Raw genomic sequence first — 16,121 nt, forward strand, 5'->3', positions numbered from 1 at the left:
AACTTTCTTGGGGCTACACTTGCATAACAGCACCTGCCTATCCTGTTTGAGTGCTTTAGCTGTGCATCAGTAAGGAGTTTAGGGTCGTAGCCCCATTGTAAAAAGTTTTGTTCCATCTTGTGAATTTGTTCCTCAGTTGTTTTAATATCTGGGCTGATTCTCATAGCTCGCAGAAACTGCAACTATGGTAACCCTCTATTTAATGCCTGAGGGTGAAAACTCTGTTTCAGTCAGTGGATTTGCTATATATTGATGTCACAATCTGACTATTCTTAAGTGTAATCTGGACATCCGGGAAGATAACATACTCATTACTAATTGAGTAAGTAAACTTCACTGTATGATAATTTTGGTTGTGTGTATAAATGACCGAAAAAAAGGCTTCCTTTTCTGCCCCTCCAAAAAATTAATAGGTCATCTATAAAACATGATTAGTACACTATATTTTTAGTGACTTGCTCACCCATGAAAGATACATCATATTCCACTTCAAACATGAATAAGTTGGCGTACAATGGAGCCACACTGGACCCCATCGCACAACCAACACACTGCAGGTAGAACTTGTTATTGAAAATAAGTTGTTTCATTAACAATGTAGTGTCCAATACATATCTCAGATTATCTTGAATACATGATTGAAATAAGGTGTCACGAAAAATAGCCACCAGCTGGAATAAATACTTGGTAGCAGCATTTATGGGCCATCCTAAAGGTCTTAATAAGATCTTATGGACTTTAGGTGCAGCAACAGTGAAGCATGGTGGAGGTTAGGGTTGCATTCCAGCAAATGGAGTTGGAAATATGGTCAAGATTAACGGTGTCCTCAATGCTGAGAAATACAGGCAGGTTCCTTTTTCATCATGGAGGCATCTGCTTGGCTCCAAATGTATTCTGCAGCAGAACATCGACCCCGAACATACAGCTAATGTCATTAGAGCTATCTTCAGCGTAAAGAAGAACAAGGGCTCAATGTATTAAGTCTTAAAAAGTGATAAAGTGGAGATGGATAAAGAGCTAAAAAATACCTTCCAATCAGCTTCCTAACTGCCATGTTACAGGCTGTGTTTGAAAAAATGACAGTTAGGAGTTGGTTGGCTGGTACTTTATCAGTCTTTATCCATCTCCATTGTATCACTTTTTAAGGCTTCATTTATTTGGGTCAAAGAGTCCTGGAAGTGATGATATGGCTCCCACAGAGCCCTGATCTCATCATCGAGTCTGTCTGGGATTACATGAAGAGACACAATAATTTAATCAAGCCTACATCCACAGAAGATCAGTGGTTAGTTCTCCAAGATGTTAGACACAACCTCCCTGCCGAGTTCCTTCAAAAACTATGTGCAAGTGTACCTAGAAGAATTAATGCTGTTTTGAAGGCAAAGGGTGGTCACACCAAATACTTATTTTATTAGATTTCTCTTCTGTTCATTCACTTTGCATTTTGTTAATTGATAAAAATAAACTATTAACACTTCTATTTTAGAAACATTCTTACTTTGCAGCATTTTTTCTATAGCTGCCTAAAACTTTACACAGCACTGTACATTTACATAAGAAAAAACTGAAAACAGTCTTTCATCAGTTACAATAAAGTACAATAATTTAGGAGTTTAATATATAGAAAAGAAGGGGTTGATGGAATAAAAGACATTTAGAGATGTCAATGAGGTGCTGCAGGCTTAGCCCTGATGGTGTCAGAACATCATTAGGAAATAAAAAAACAAGAGGCTTTGCTTGACATTTTATTATTTTATTGATTTACTTACTGTATATATATATATTTTTTTTTATCTTGCTACTAAGACTGGAGCAGTAAAAATCACATAGCTGTATTATTTCTATGGTTACAAACTTTGCATTCTCCTGAGAATTTTATTATGTATTATAAATGTATGTATAATATATTGCTGGAAATGAGCAGACAAAATGTAACAATAAAAGTGTTAAATTAATATAAGTATGCTTTCACCTGTACTATCACTAATGATTAAGTGCTATAGTTTTATTATTAATAAAAACATATCTCAACACTGGGACATTTCCAATTTGTGATAGTGGCTTGGCTGTGACATCTTTGCTGGTGTGACAATACGTCACAAATCGCATGACCCTGACACTGATCTGCATTGTTTTTTTATTTTGAGTTTGCTTTTGTACTATTGATAAAAGTGTACTGGCTGTATAGAGGGCATTTTTATTAACAATATTTTCCATGCAGTCTTGTTATAAAATATGTTTTTGGATGGATATAAATTAAGTATTCCCCAAATGTATAAATGGGTAAACACAGCAGATTTCTGCTGTGATCCATCTGTTTTGATTGCAATAGCAGCGGGATGGTATCGGGATCCCGATGCTTGGGATGCCTGCAGTCAGAATACGGACAGTGGCATCCCAACAGATCCTGACACCTAGGTGGTAAGTATACTAGCCCTAATCCCGAACCTCCCTATCCCTCCTTTCCCGCAGCCTAACCCTACAACCCCCCCCCCCCCAGTGGTGCCTAACCCTAACCCTATCCCCCTCACTCACCCCGCATTCTAAACCTAACTCTCCCCTATGGTTCTTAAACCTAACTCCTCCCCGCAGCCTAACCCTTACCCTCCCCCCACTGCAGCCTAACCTTTACCCTCCCCCAGCAGCCTAAACCTTATGTCCCACAGCCCCCCACCCACACGGTTTACCTGTGTGGAGACCTGGTAGTCCTTCGTTCGGGATTCTGGTGTCGGCATTTTGATCTGTGTGTGGATACCAGCATCAGTATTCCGAACGCCGGGATCCTGATTGGATCCCACAGCAGCCCCCATAGGTTTCTATGGGGTATACTAAATTCTGAAATACAACATGCGCCAAAAAAAATAAACATTCTGCATCTTAGCACCAATAATTAACACCATTGTGGCCCATGGGCTACACTTTATATTTATTGAGAGATTAATCTGAAAGATCCCTCCCTGGGCAGTGTCCCTTTCACATGTGCGGTTCAAAGACCACGCATGCACAGTAAGAATGCCAGGTCCAAACCGAGAAACAGAGTGGCCACGTAAGCTATATCAAGCGATAATAAATGATAATTATTGAGGCTAAATTAGAATTAATGATAAACATACACCTACATGTGCTTACATATAGGGAATTTATATTGCCATATAACAGGTACTATATGTAATAAGGGATTTTTTATACTGTCAATATAAGTGTTGTCAGTTCTGTATAAGTATTCTATCAATAGTATCTGTTCTACTGTCAGTAAGTGTGTTCTAAGACTGCAAGCATGCTTTCAGTTGTATAGCAATACTAACCACCGCTTATAGTTGTAATAGCAAAAAGTGTATTTTAAGTTGCACTATCAGTAAAGTGTTTTATCTAGAATATGTTTTCAGATGGAAAATCAGTATAATGATTAGTTGCACTATCATTAATAATAGTTTGCTACCTGTATAATCTTTCTTTCAATTTTTCAGGTCAGAAAAAGTGTTCTATAAGCTGAATTGTGATTTTATACATGTGTTTTAGTGGATGAAGTCTGCTGGATTTGTCTTTTGGATTTTGTTGGAAGTCCAGGAAACAACTGGCTGGAACTTGCTTCTCCTATGGAATCATCTGAACAGACTCCTAAGGAAGAGAATCAGCATATTAGATTGGCAGATTTATTTAAAAAGAGTCTTTCAGTCTTCAGTGAAATTTAATTTATACAGTATATTTTACATAAGCAGACTCCAAATGATAATTTTCATATAATAATCCAAATTACAGTTTGTTACTCACAAGCAGTCTACAGCCCTTTGTGCCTTATGTTATCTGATTTCCACGTTTTACTCCTCTGTTTCAAAACCTGCAGTGCATACCTACCACTGTCTCTGTGTCATGTGCCTGGTAACACTGGCGTTTCTATAATGGGTGTAGTGTGTGCGGTGCACATGGGCCCCTGAATCTAGAGGGGGCCCCTACCGCACATGCTGCACCCATTTTTTTTATACTCACCCCTCCGGAGTTCCATGCCGGCATCCGCAGCGCTGTGTGAAAACACTGAGTTCTGCGCATGTGCAGTAGAGAAATCACTGGGATAATGGCCACTGCATCATATTCCCGGACATCTGCGCATACACAGCAGAGTCTGAACCCTCTCTCTGCGCTGCCGGCAGAGAGGAGGGGGCCCGAATGGAGGAGGCTGAACACGGGCTAGATACAGTGGGTCTGTAGGAGCACAGAAGGTGTGAGAAAATAGGGTCAAATACAAATAAGTCATTGAGATGAGCGTTGAGACTTAGGGGGAAATGTATCAAACCTTGTTGAGAGATAAAGTGGAGAAATTGCCCAAAGCAACCAATTCGCTTCTGTCATTTCATATAGTGTGGTAGATAAATGTCAGTAGCTGATTGGCAGCTTTGGGCAACTTCTCCACTCTAGTTCTCCCCAAAGCTTGATAAATCTGACATGTGGAAATATCCTGTCACATGGTATTGATTTTATCACTGAAGTTGGTAGTAAAGTTATAGCATGTTAGGGAGGAGGGTGGATGTTGCTCACGTGAGCAGAGAGGTGAGTTAATGTTGGCAAAGGGGTGTCAAGTGTTAGAAGACTAGGTGGATACTTGAGAAGTGAAGTAGCTTTGCTTTGCAATGAAAATGCAGCATTGTAAGAAGAAAAGATGAAGTCATAGTGAAGCAGGACAGTGAAGTTGTATGTTAGATAAGTATTTCCTAAAAGAAAGAGCATTTAGTAGTCATACTGTATGTGTGTGGATTTGAGCATGTTCAGTACATTGAGAGGGAGATAGGGACCACTAGGAGAGACCAAAGCAGGAAGTAACAAAGGAATTTTGTGGCAGTAGAAACAATGGGATTATCAATGGCCACAAAGTTATTAAACAATTGAGAGACTGTACCTGGAGGACAATAAATTACAGCAAAACAAAGAAGTACAGTTATGGACACAACAGATGGACAGTGTGGACTTCAAAGGAAGATAAGAGAAATGGCTCTGAAGGTATGACGCAGAAGGTGCAAACTGGATTGATTAGCATAGTTACTCCGTCACCTTACTTGTGTCCAGCTCTGGCCTTGTGGCTGAAGGACTACAGAAATAGGTTTGAGGTAGTGTTAGGGAAAAATGTGAGTTTTGTGGAAACATATCTCACATTCCGGAAAGAATAGAAAGTGTGAGTAATGGAAATATGTGAATATGGTTGGAGGGTTTGGAAGTTTATGGTGGAAAGTGGGGTATAAGCAACTAGTGGGGATTGCATTAGGCCCATGATGAGAAAGAACATTGATGACTCTTTCTAGGTGTGGTCTTTATTTCTGCTTGCTTAGTCCAAAGAGTGGGTGCAGAAAAGCAAGGATGTAAGTTGTGAGGACAAAATAATGATGACAAAAAGAAAAATAGGATACTGGAGAGAAAAGTATTGAGAGGAGTATGGTGAAAGTGAGTAGGAGGAATAGATAGATAAATTGCATATGTGCATGTTGAACTGATGTGAGAGATGTACAGTAGATGGATATGGTTTACTGGAGGTAGAGATAGAAGCAATTCATTAGGTTGTGCAGAGCCTTGAAAGAAGATTAGTATCCTTTGCCAACCCCTGGCTGAGGCAATGGTGTAGGTAACTGCTTCCATATCCGGATGCTGACAGGTGGGCTCAGTGGGTCCAGCATTTGAGCATAAATGGTATTCCAGCAGGTCCTTGAAAACCCTGTTTTTGATGTGATGACACTCCAGTGTTACTGTGTCATTCATAGCCAGATTAAGGGGAGGATGCAGGGCCCCCTTTTCAGGGAGCCCCCCAGCCAGACCACACTGACATCACTGGCTTTCCCTCTTAAGCAGCAGCAGAACCAGCAGCCAGAATGCGACCAGGGCAGTATGCAGTGCAGGCAGAGACACAGGAATATCATGTTCATGAGCTACCGACAGAGCTTTCTCACCAGAGGAGAGAACGAAGGGTGAAGAGAGGTGGAAGTGACACAGGGATCCCAGCTTCTCCTCGTCCCTGCCTGGGTGTCTGACTCCTGTGTAAAGTGTTATGCAACTAAACCATTTGGGTCTAGAGATAGAGATACAGAGTGTCTTCCTGAGTCCTGTCCCAGCGTGTAAGTAGTACAGAGGCTGCTGCTATTCTTGCATGTGACAAGATAAATAATTTTATTTTTCTATGTGTATTTTATGGTTAATTTGTCCTTGTTCCACTACAAGAAAAGTTTATAAGATAGTTATCTTTCAATTAGATGGAGCTATAAACAGTACCCAGGCATCATTAAACTATTAGTTAAAACTAATATACACCATTGGTTTAAATTTGATATACATAATCTATACCTCCCACCATGACCCATTCCAGGAGGGACAAAATGCTCTCTACCTGGACTTCCTTCTTAATTTATGGTTGCAATCACCTGTGTTGGTGTACCTTTTCTTATCAATTAAATAGTTCAACATAGGTGACACCAACCATATATTAAGTGGGAAGTCCAGGTAGAGAGCATTTTGTCCCTCCTGGAATGGGACATGTTGGGAGGTATGCACAATTTAATATACATCCCCCACCTTCCATCGAGGCCCCCCTGTCTAAAGTGCCCCGGGCACCGCCAAGTCTTAATCCAGCCCTGGTGTCATTAGAAACCATTCCACAAATTGATTTAGGATTGGCAAATGTTAATATCTGCATACCTTTCTATACAACAAGTGTCTACCATAGAAATCCAACACTATACCTCATTAGTCTCACTGTACCAAATTAAATACAATTATTTTGCTCTCACTGCAGTGAACGATCTAGCTCCACCTACTACCTCCAACCAGCAAATTAAAATTTCTGACCATCTGCAACCATTGCCATGATGGAGGATTTTGATCTGTTCCTCTGACATGTTATGCTCCATAAATGCTATACATCCCAGCCTCGCAAATTGTGGATGTGGGACAAATGGGCATGGCGGCGTGTGCTTGGGAGTAAGCATGGTTATGCATCCCTTTCCCACCCACTTTTGAATATGGAATATGGAGGTATGGAAGTGTGTATAAATGAGTGTTGTCACACTCCAGTATGTGTGAGGTACTGTTTGTTTTAAAATGGACATCATAGTTAAAGGCATTATTATCTTTGTCCCTCTCTGATATAACAAATTACCACAGTTGTTTCATACAACTCATGTATTAATGTCTGAAGAAAGTATAGATCATAAATTAAAATACATTTGCCTTTCTCAGTATAAAGAAACATCTAAGCATTTATTTTCAGGTATCTGAAATATACAGTAAAATAACTCTTACCTTTTTAACTACTACTTGTGGCAGACTATCCAATGAGGGTACTCTGATAAATAAACCTAGATCTGTGCAAAAAAAAAATCAATCATATTATTTTAGCACAAATAAGACACAGAAACAAAATCTGTAGTAAACTGCTTGTAAACTTACGTATTATGGCTGGCATTATGTTATTATTGCTGATGTCCTCTAACATACTCTCAAGCTGTTTATACTGTAAACATACAAGTTTAGAATCCAAATTAGAATATACTGTAAATAGAAAATGAGATGCAGAAAAGTATAATTTAATAATGTTTAAAAATGTATATGCTTAAGGGGCCCATACTGTACATCTGCAACTATTTGGGACAATTCTCTGTTTTGTCGATGAGACAAGTCATTGACAAAATCCAACATGGTGCAAATCCTTGATTGTCTGATTCCGACACAAAATTATCATAATCAGTGAGCTGGGGAGTTTTAACAAGTAGGATTTTGCCAATCCCCTGAAAAATCGCTGATTATTAGGTTCCCCTGATCAGCGGATCAGTTCAGCATCAGAGAATTGCTCTTAAGATGCAGTATATGCATGCATTAGCCAGATCATAGCAGACATTAATGGCAATTCATTTTTTTCTATGACGTTTCAGTTACATTTTTAAAAGGGTCTCAGTGTGTTTTAAATAAAGCCATACAATCACTACATGGTTTCAGCAATTTTCACTTACATCTAGATCACCAGTTCCAATATGGCTTTCCCAGGAATGTATGTCTTGAGATCTAGAATAGAACAAAGTACAGTAATTCAGGAAATTGCTTAATTTCTGGTGAAGCAGTACATGATGTATGTGGCATGATGCAGATTCCTACACAAAGGCCCTCATTCCGAGTTGATCGGTCGCAAGGCGAATTTAGCAGAGTTACACACGCTAAGCCTACGCCTACTGGGAGTGAATCTTAGCATCTTAAAATTGCGACCGAAGTATTCGCAATATTGCGATCACAAACTACTTTGCAGTTTTAGAGTAGCTCCACACTTACTCTGCCTGTGCGATCAGTTCAGTGCTTGTCGTTCCTGGATTGACGTCACAAACACACCCAGCGTTCGCCCAACCACTCCCCCGTTTCTCCGGCCACTCCTGCGTTTTTTCCGGAAACGGTAGCGTTTCCATCCACATGCCCCTAAAACGCAGTGTTTCCGCCCAGTAACACCCATTTCCTGTCAATCACACTACGATCGCCGGAGCGAAGAAAAAGCCGTGAGTAAAAATCCTATCTTCTTAGCAAAATTACTTGGCGCAGTCGCAGTGCGAACATTGCGCATGCGTACTAAGCGGATTTTCACTGCGATGCGATGAAAAAGAACGAGCGAACGACTCGGAATGAGGGCCAAAGTTAGCACAATTTACACAAAAATAGTGCATATATGATGATTTGCTGAGCCACAAGAATGCATGAGATCTGTGCAAATCAAGATACAGGTGTTAATGCGTACTTATGCGTAAAGCATGACAATGCTTATCAGCATGGAAATTTGCACCAGCTCTCATACACCCACCATTTGGGTGGTGGGAACGGGCTGTGTCTATAAGAGATTCTAGTGGTATACTAAAGTACCCTAAAACCATCAAAGTACCACCTGTGTACACATTTTCACCAATGCACTAAGGGCCTAATTCAGACCTGATCGCAGCAGCAAAAATTTTCTCTAATGGGCAAAACCATGTGTACTGCAGGTGGGGCAGATGTAACATGTGCAGAGAGTTAGATTTGGGTGGGGTGTGTTCAAACTGAAATCTAAATTGCAGTGTAAAAATAAAGCAGCCAGTATTTACCCTGCACAGAAACAGAATAACCCACCCAAATCTAACTCTGCACATGTTATATCTGCCCTTTTCCTGCAGTGCACGTGGTTTTGCCCATTAGAGAACAATGTTGCTGCTGTGATCAGGTCTGAATTAGGCCCCAAATATGATGATTTTTGTAGGTTTCTCTACTAATGGCAAAAAACAATGAAATAGGCAAAATTTCTCTGACGTCCTAGTGGATGCTGGGGACTCCGTAAGGACCATGGGGAATAGCAGCTCCGCAGGAGACTGGGCACAAATAGAAAGCTTTAGGACTACCTGGTGTGCACTGGCTCCTCCCCCTATGACCCTCCTCCAAGCCTCAGTTAGATCTTTGTGCCCGGCTGAGCTGGGTGCAATCTAGGGGGCTCTCCTGAGCTTCTTAGAAGAAAGTTAGTTTTAGGTTTTTTATTTTCAGTGAGACCTGCTGGCAACAGGCTCACTGCATCGAGGCACCAAAATGACGTTCTAGATGTATACACAACCACCCCCACACCAACGTGTGTGGACTGGAGTGTATACCCCTAGGCGCTGGTTCCTACCAGAATGATGGAGATCAAATAACAGTGCGGACTGCTGCTCCTAATAAAGGATAATTGCAATCCTCACAAAGACCAAAAGAAAACACACTGACTACAGGGGTGTGACACCCTGTAGAAAATCAAGAGCGCTGTCCGCACTGATTAAAGAGACCGTTTAAACTATACAATTAAAATATTGACAATATCAAATTGTTAGCAATTTTTATTAAAAATGAATAAAATTTATTAATAATACAACCTGAATGGCCTTCAATCAACCTATATAATGCGTAATTGATATCATGATACAAACAATTCATATACAACCATTATTATGGCTAAGCGGTACTGAAATTATGAGGCTTAGAATTTGATGTAACTATAATTCATAGTGTCCACTTGTTAGAAGATGAAAAGGCTATAAATAGCGTTCCAAACACTGAGTGTGTTAAGAGGTCCTCAGTTCTTTAAATGTTCCAATTTGAACATGTGTGCACACATATAGCAATTAAATGAATAGTTACCATCCAATGATAGTATGGGTTCACCTCCAGGATAATGAATTTATGCTGTGACAGTCCCGAATTCAAAAACTCCCTCTGCTGGTACTTAACCGTCAGTTGCAGAATATCTGGAGAAGATGTTTAGTGGGGACTCATCCACAGTGCTCAGGCTCCCTCTGCTGGCAGTCAGCCGAAATTGCAGGTGCACTGATTGGTAATCAAACCACACGACGGTGTTTCAGTCGGTGAATGGAGGTGAATATCCTGGGTACTGGTCACTCAAAAACGCGTTTCTCCGCCTTCTAGGTCCTCTCAGCGGCTTCCTCAGTTTGAAATGACCGAACTCGCCGGGTTGTGTTTATATAGCCCCTCTGATTTGTAATTCCCGCGGCTGTCCGCGCATACGCACTCCGGCGTGCGTTCCAAGCCTCATTTTCGCTTTGCTTCTTAAATAGACTCCGGTGGCCATTTTGGAATTGCCTGTCAAGCCTCACTTTCATATGGAATTAGATGTTCCTACCATACAATCCAAGCCTCGTTTTTGGGTCAGGAAGTTACATCAAGCCTCACTTTCATGAACTCTTAAATCTTAATAATTATATATCTAAGCCTCATTTTTAGCCAAATTGGGTTGTCGTGCCTCACATGATTGCTGCAGTTAATTATCAATCTCAATTCTATCACATTTACATGTTTTTTTATTTTAATAAAAAATCATAATAAATCACGCTCATAAAAAACGCATTGTAATTTGTTTTATGTATATATACACATATCTCTCCAGACCACAGGTAAGAGTACTATTTTCAAAACACTTAGTATTTATAGTACATCTGCCTAACCACATCCTTCCCGTGTCCCCACATAAAATACATAAAATTCCTAGTCTCCATCTCCATCTTTCGGTACCACAAGGAACCGTGCACTACCGTATATATATATATATAATAGTATAATTTTATAATTTTATACTTTTATACTGTCAAAGTCAGAAAAATGTCTCTATGCACGTTGCCATATTTGCACCGCACACTGGTCCGCGCTGCGCATGCGTACGCTCTCCCGTGAAGGCGCATACCCGCGATAGCGTGCACTCGCAGGCGCGGTATGCGTATTTACGGTAGAGTTTATGTAGTCGTAGCGTGCGACTCATTCGTTACAAATGTTCACAATTAATGTAGTTTGTAGATCATGGTCACCTTGATAGATTCTGAAAGTTTGGTTAATATAGAATGTCCCTGAGCTGAGGAATCCCTCTTTGCATCGTACGAAGGGTCTAACAGGAATCATACAGCAGTGTTTGGTACCCATCGGAAGAGTATTTAATTAGTAATATTCCGGTGTTGGTTTGGAGCGTATTAATCGCTCGTGCGAATAGTTATGGACATAAGAAGTTTATGTCCATTTCTATTATTTACACATACTCAGGTATGCGGCGGGAAACCCAGTTTCCCACCCACCTGAGCTGTTGGAAATCGTCGCAGCCCACCTGTATGAATCACCCTATGACCTTTTGTTATGATGCAGGGCCGAATTCCTTCGGCCAATGGACAATGGGATTGTAGGACCAGGAGATTGCATTGTGTGTGGGGCATAAATAGGCAGGCCGACCACATCCAGCTCTCACTCTCTCATCAACGGTTATCTGCTGATAGCCGGGAGCTGGATATCGAGGCGCAGGCGATCATACCCTTTGTGCGTAAGTTTCTCTCCGTAATCATTGTCTTTCTGTGAGCCAATTTCTCTCATCTCTCTCTCTCTCTCTCTCTCTCTCTCTCTCTCTCCCTGTTCTGTTCTCTCATATCTCCCCTAGACTAGGCTAGTATTGTATTGTATTAGATAGTATTGTATTGTATTGCATTTAGGTCAGTGTAGTATTGTCTTTTTGTATTTATTGTTTAGTTCTGTGGTTAGGAAGTCTCTGTTATATTGTAGTGTATCATTTGTACTGTTATCCCCTTTTTCAAATATATTAGATATAATACAGTTAATAGGCTTTGGAACCTAAACCAGTATCTGTGTATTTTCTATAGTATTAAGTGTTCACTTGAGCGTCGGTGACGCTCAAGCAGCCTTGTAGTTAGTCAGGTTACACAAGGTTGCACTTACACCCTGTACTCACATTAAGGTATTCCGTGTATTTCATTGGTATAAGGTTTAAACATTAAGGTATAGCGTTGTGAGCGTCTGCGCCGCTAGTGACCTCCTCGTGGTCTCGAGCGTATGCTACGCCATAGCGAATCATTACTCTAGTCATAACCAATAACGTGTCCTGTGATCACTGGGCCGTGAGCGAACGTGACGCTTGAGCGTCTCGCCTACGGCGGAGCGATCGTTACGCAAATAGCGTACCCTAACGGTACTTCTTAAGCATACAGCGCACAGTGTTCTTAGACTTCATAAAGGGTTGTTTATACGACAAGGGAATTTAGCATTGTCAATTGGGGACTCGTCCTATCCTTCTCATATCTGCACTAGGTAGATCAGCAGACATTATCCCCCAGCAAAGGGTGGGAGGTTGTCTCCCAGTGCTGACGGGATAAGCGTCTGCTTCGCTTAGATAAAGAGTGCTGAAGGAATCCGGGAACCGGAAGTAAGAACAAAACGCTTGTGTCTTTTAAAACTGTTTTATTTCTCTTCTGTCTTGCGTATACACGCACGCATACATTTATCTGCATTTCTTTTTCAATTTCGTATATCACTATTCCTGTTTGCCAATTTTTATAGTTGATAGAAAGTGCTAAAAAGAGATTTGCTGTTATTTCATAGTAAAGGTAATAGTTAAAGTATAGAACAACACACGATCTGCCTGGGAGATAAGGCAGTCAGTGTGGATTGCGGTAGATGATCAGGGATCATTTACATTGATAAAAGTATATATTGTGTTACGGTGGATCTTTGCATTGCGTACACGTGTCGCTAACAAAGACTAGCGTACGCAATCCAAAAGGCAGACGCACGCAGCGTACATTACGCAACGTAGCGTCTGGTTACGCTCACGTAGCTCAAGTCACGAAAAAGGTGAATTAGCGCAAAGCGAGAATTAGCGCAAAGGCGATAAGTAACGCACAGCGGTAGATAACGCGAAGCGGTAAATAACGCAAATCTATTTTTGGAAAAATCTGAAATTTAGTTTAACAGATCCTGCTCCTAATTGGTAACACTGTTGGACTGAAGACAATTTCTGCGCAGAAATAGATATAGAAACAAAGTGTACATGTGTTGAGTGAGTGTGGTTTTGTATACATAAGTTTATACAACTTTAAGGTGGAACCAAAAGGAAAGCCGGGTACTCGTCAAGGGACATACGTGTAAGTGACATATACGGTGGCTAGGGAGGCATCCCTGGTTAAATAATATTTGAGCATTAGAGTATAGCGGACCATAAGGTAACAAGACCAGGAGGTCGTAAGGTAAAAGGTCCGCTATAAAAGTCCAGTGGCACAACGCCTGGGGTGTTGGTGCAGAACCCATATAGGCCATACAAGCTCTTGCTGAAGGAATCGCGGCCGGAAACATCGATTCCATTGATCTTTCAGTACATAACAAGTAGTGCTTGTGTACTGAACGATTGGACCACACGTAATTGTGTGCAGTAGTTAGTAATCTGACCTAATACCATTAGAGTAAAGTGGTCACAAACGCTATTTGTACATTCTGACGTGATTTGTGTAATTTTTTATTTTTGGAAGGGAAGTTCGCTGGTCACTCAGGAACTATCTAACAACCCCAACTTTACTGGAAAGAGTAAGTGTCCTGCGGGTAACCCTCATATGTTCCAGTAAACTGAAGGTTCCATAGGGGCCCTGTATCGAGTACGCCAGCACCATATCGGTGTGATCAGGTCGTATTGGTCGAGGTGGGCGAGTGAGTGGGGTACTCGGTAAACCGCCACCGCCGGCCTACTGTGGAGTAATTTGGTTGTCTGAAAAGGCTTGCTGAAAACCTTGATACAGAGATCCAAGGAGGACTAAGCAACACCTGCAGACTATGGGGGCCAGTTGCTCAGGTAGGGGGCGATCAACCCTGGTTCAGGTTGATTCTGTGAACCGACCAGTTGGGTCGGCACGATATGTAATGTGTGAAAAATATGGAAGTCACACCGAATCTTTATGTGATGAATGGGAGAGAATGACTGTACAAGACAGGGACAAATTCCCAAGAATAGGTAGCTTTAGTCCAGAAGTGTTACAAAATTTAAGGAGGAGGATATGTCTCGTAAAATCAACAAAGAGACGAATTCAGCATCATGATTATTTACAGTTATGGCACCAGGAAGGTGAGATACAGAGAGGTTTGGCTCTGGCGGCAGGATCTGGGGCAGTCAGGAAGCTGATAGCCACAGCTCCTCCTCCACCATACATTGCAGGAGAGAAGTTGATTACGGAGAGAAACGCACTGGGTTATAAAACAAAAACTCTTAGTAACCTTGTAAATGTTAATGATGTTAACCAAATAACTCATGCAAGTATTAACCCGTGCAAGATGTACCCTGTTTTGAACCTTCCTCAGGAGTGTGATCAAGAAGACTATTCAGCAACAATTTCAGCTCTCTCTCTTGCAGCCACCATAGCAGAGACCACAGTAGGCACAGCGACACCCACGAGATTAGTGAAAGTCCCTAGCGGAGGGATAGGTGAGGTCGTGTCAACGGGTAAGTACGGCACCATGCACTACACTGAAACAATTGTACCACAACAAGCAGTAGAATCTACACAGGAAGAGGCTGTTAGAATTGCTCCTGTAAGGGTAATAGCAGTTCCCAATGGAAAAACAGATGTGTCTGGAGCCACTCCCATAAGGAACATTGCCATGTACACTCCATTTTCCAGAATGGAATTAAGAACAATAGTGTCCGAATTTCCTGACCCCAGGAAGGATTTAGTTGCTAGCCAAAAATACATCAGGGATCTAGGTAACACTGTAGAACCCAACAACAAGGATTGGCAGATACTGCTAAGAGCTTGTTTACCTTCCAATGTTGACGCAACTCAATTTTTAGCTGACTGTGCATTGGATAAAGATGTACCGCTTACAGACGTGTACAACAAGGATAATGTAAAAAGGATAAATTTACAGCTAAAGGAGTATTTCCCAGCCGTTGTTAAATGGAATAAAATATTTTCCATTAAGCAAAAGGAGTCCGAAACGGCAACAGAATATTTTCACCGGGCACTATTAGAAATGGCAAAGTACACTGGTATAGAAGACATTAAGACCAACCCAAACCATCGAGAAGTAGCAGTATCTGTACTGATGGATGGTTTGAAAGAAACATTAAAAGCTAGGGTACAGACCACGCAGCCATGTTGGCGAGGTCTGTCAGTGTCCACATTGAGAGAGGCTGCTATTGATCACGACAGAAACATCACTAGGCACAGGGAATCGCAAAGTGATAAGTTGATGTCCGTAAGTATACAGGCGCTGACCACAAGGCAGCCTGCGTATGTACCACCGAATCCTGTGGGTAAGGCAAGTGTAATAACATGTTTTTCTTGTAACAGACCGGGACACTTTGCACGAGAATGTAGAACAAAGAATGTACAAAGATCTTTTCAACCCCCTAGACAACAACACAACACACGACAATGGGAGCAGGGTCCACAGAGGCGGAGTTTTGAGCCACATACAGGGGAAACAAAAAGATACCCCCCGAACAGAGGTTGGCATGCCTCTGGTAGTTCCCAGCTAACCCCCTCACAAGTAGTTGCTGCCAACGGGATTCAGGGAGGTCAGCATACCCAATAGGGGTGTGGCCATACCTGTAATCTGCACCCAGTTAAGTTGATTGCTAGTCTTGGAAGCGAACCAGAAATTGCAATCAATGTAGCTGGTAAAACTTTAAACTTTCTTGTAGACACAGGGGCGGCCAAGTCAGTGATAAATTCGACAGTGGGCATGAGAACCACTGGTAGGACAATTCCAGCCATGGGAGTAACAGGAGTAGTCCAGCACTACCCTGTTAGCAAACCAGCCGAGATTACAATAGGGCCTTT

This window comes from Pseudophryne corroboree, chromosome 3, assembly GCF_028390025.1.
Source record: "Pseudophryne corroboree isolate aPseCor3 chromosome 3, aPseCor3.hap2, whole genome shotgun sequence".
Taxonomy (NCBI): domain Eukaryota; kingdom Metazoa; phylum Chordata; class Amphibia; order Anura; family Myobatrachidae; genus Pseudophryne; species Pseudophryne corroboree.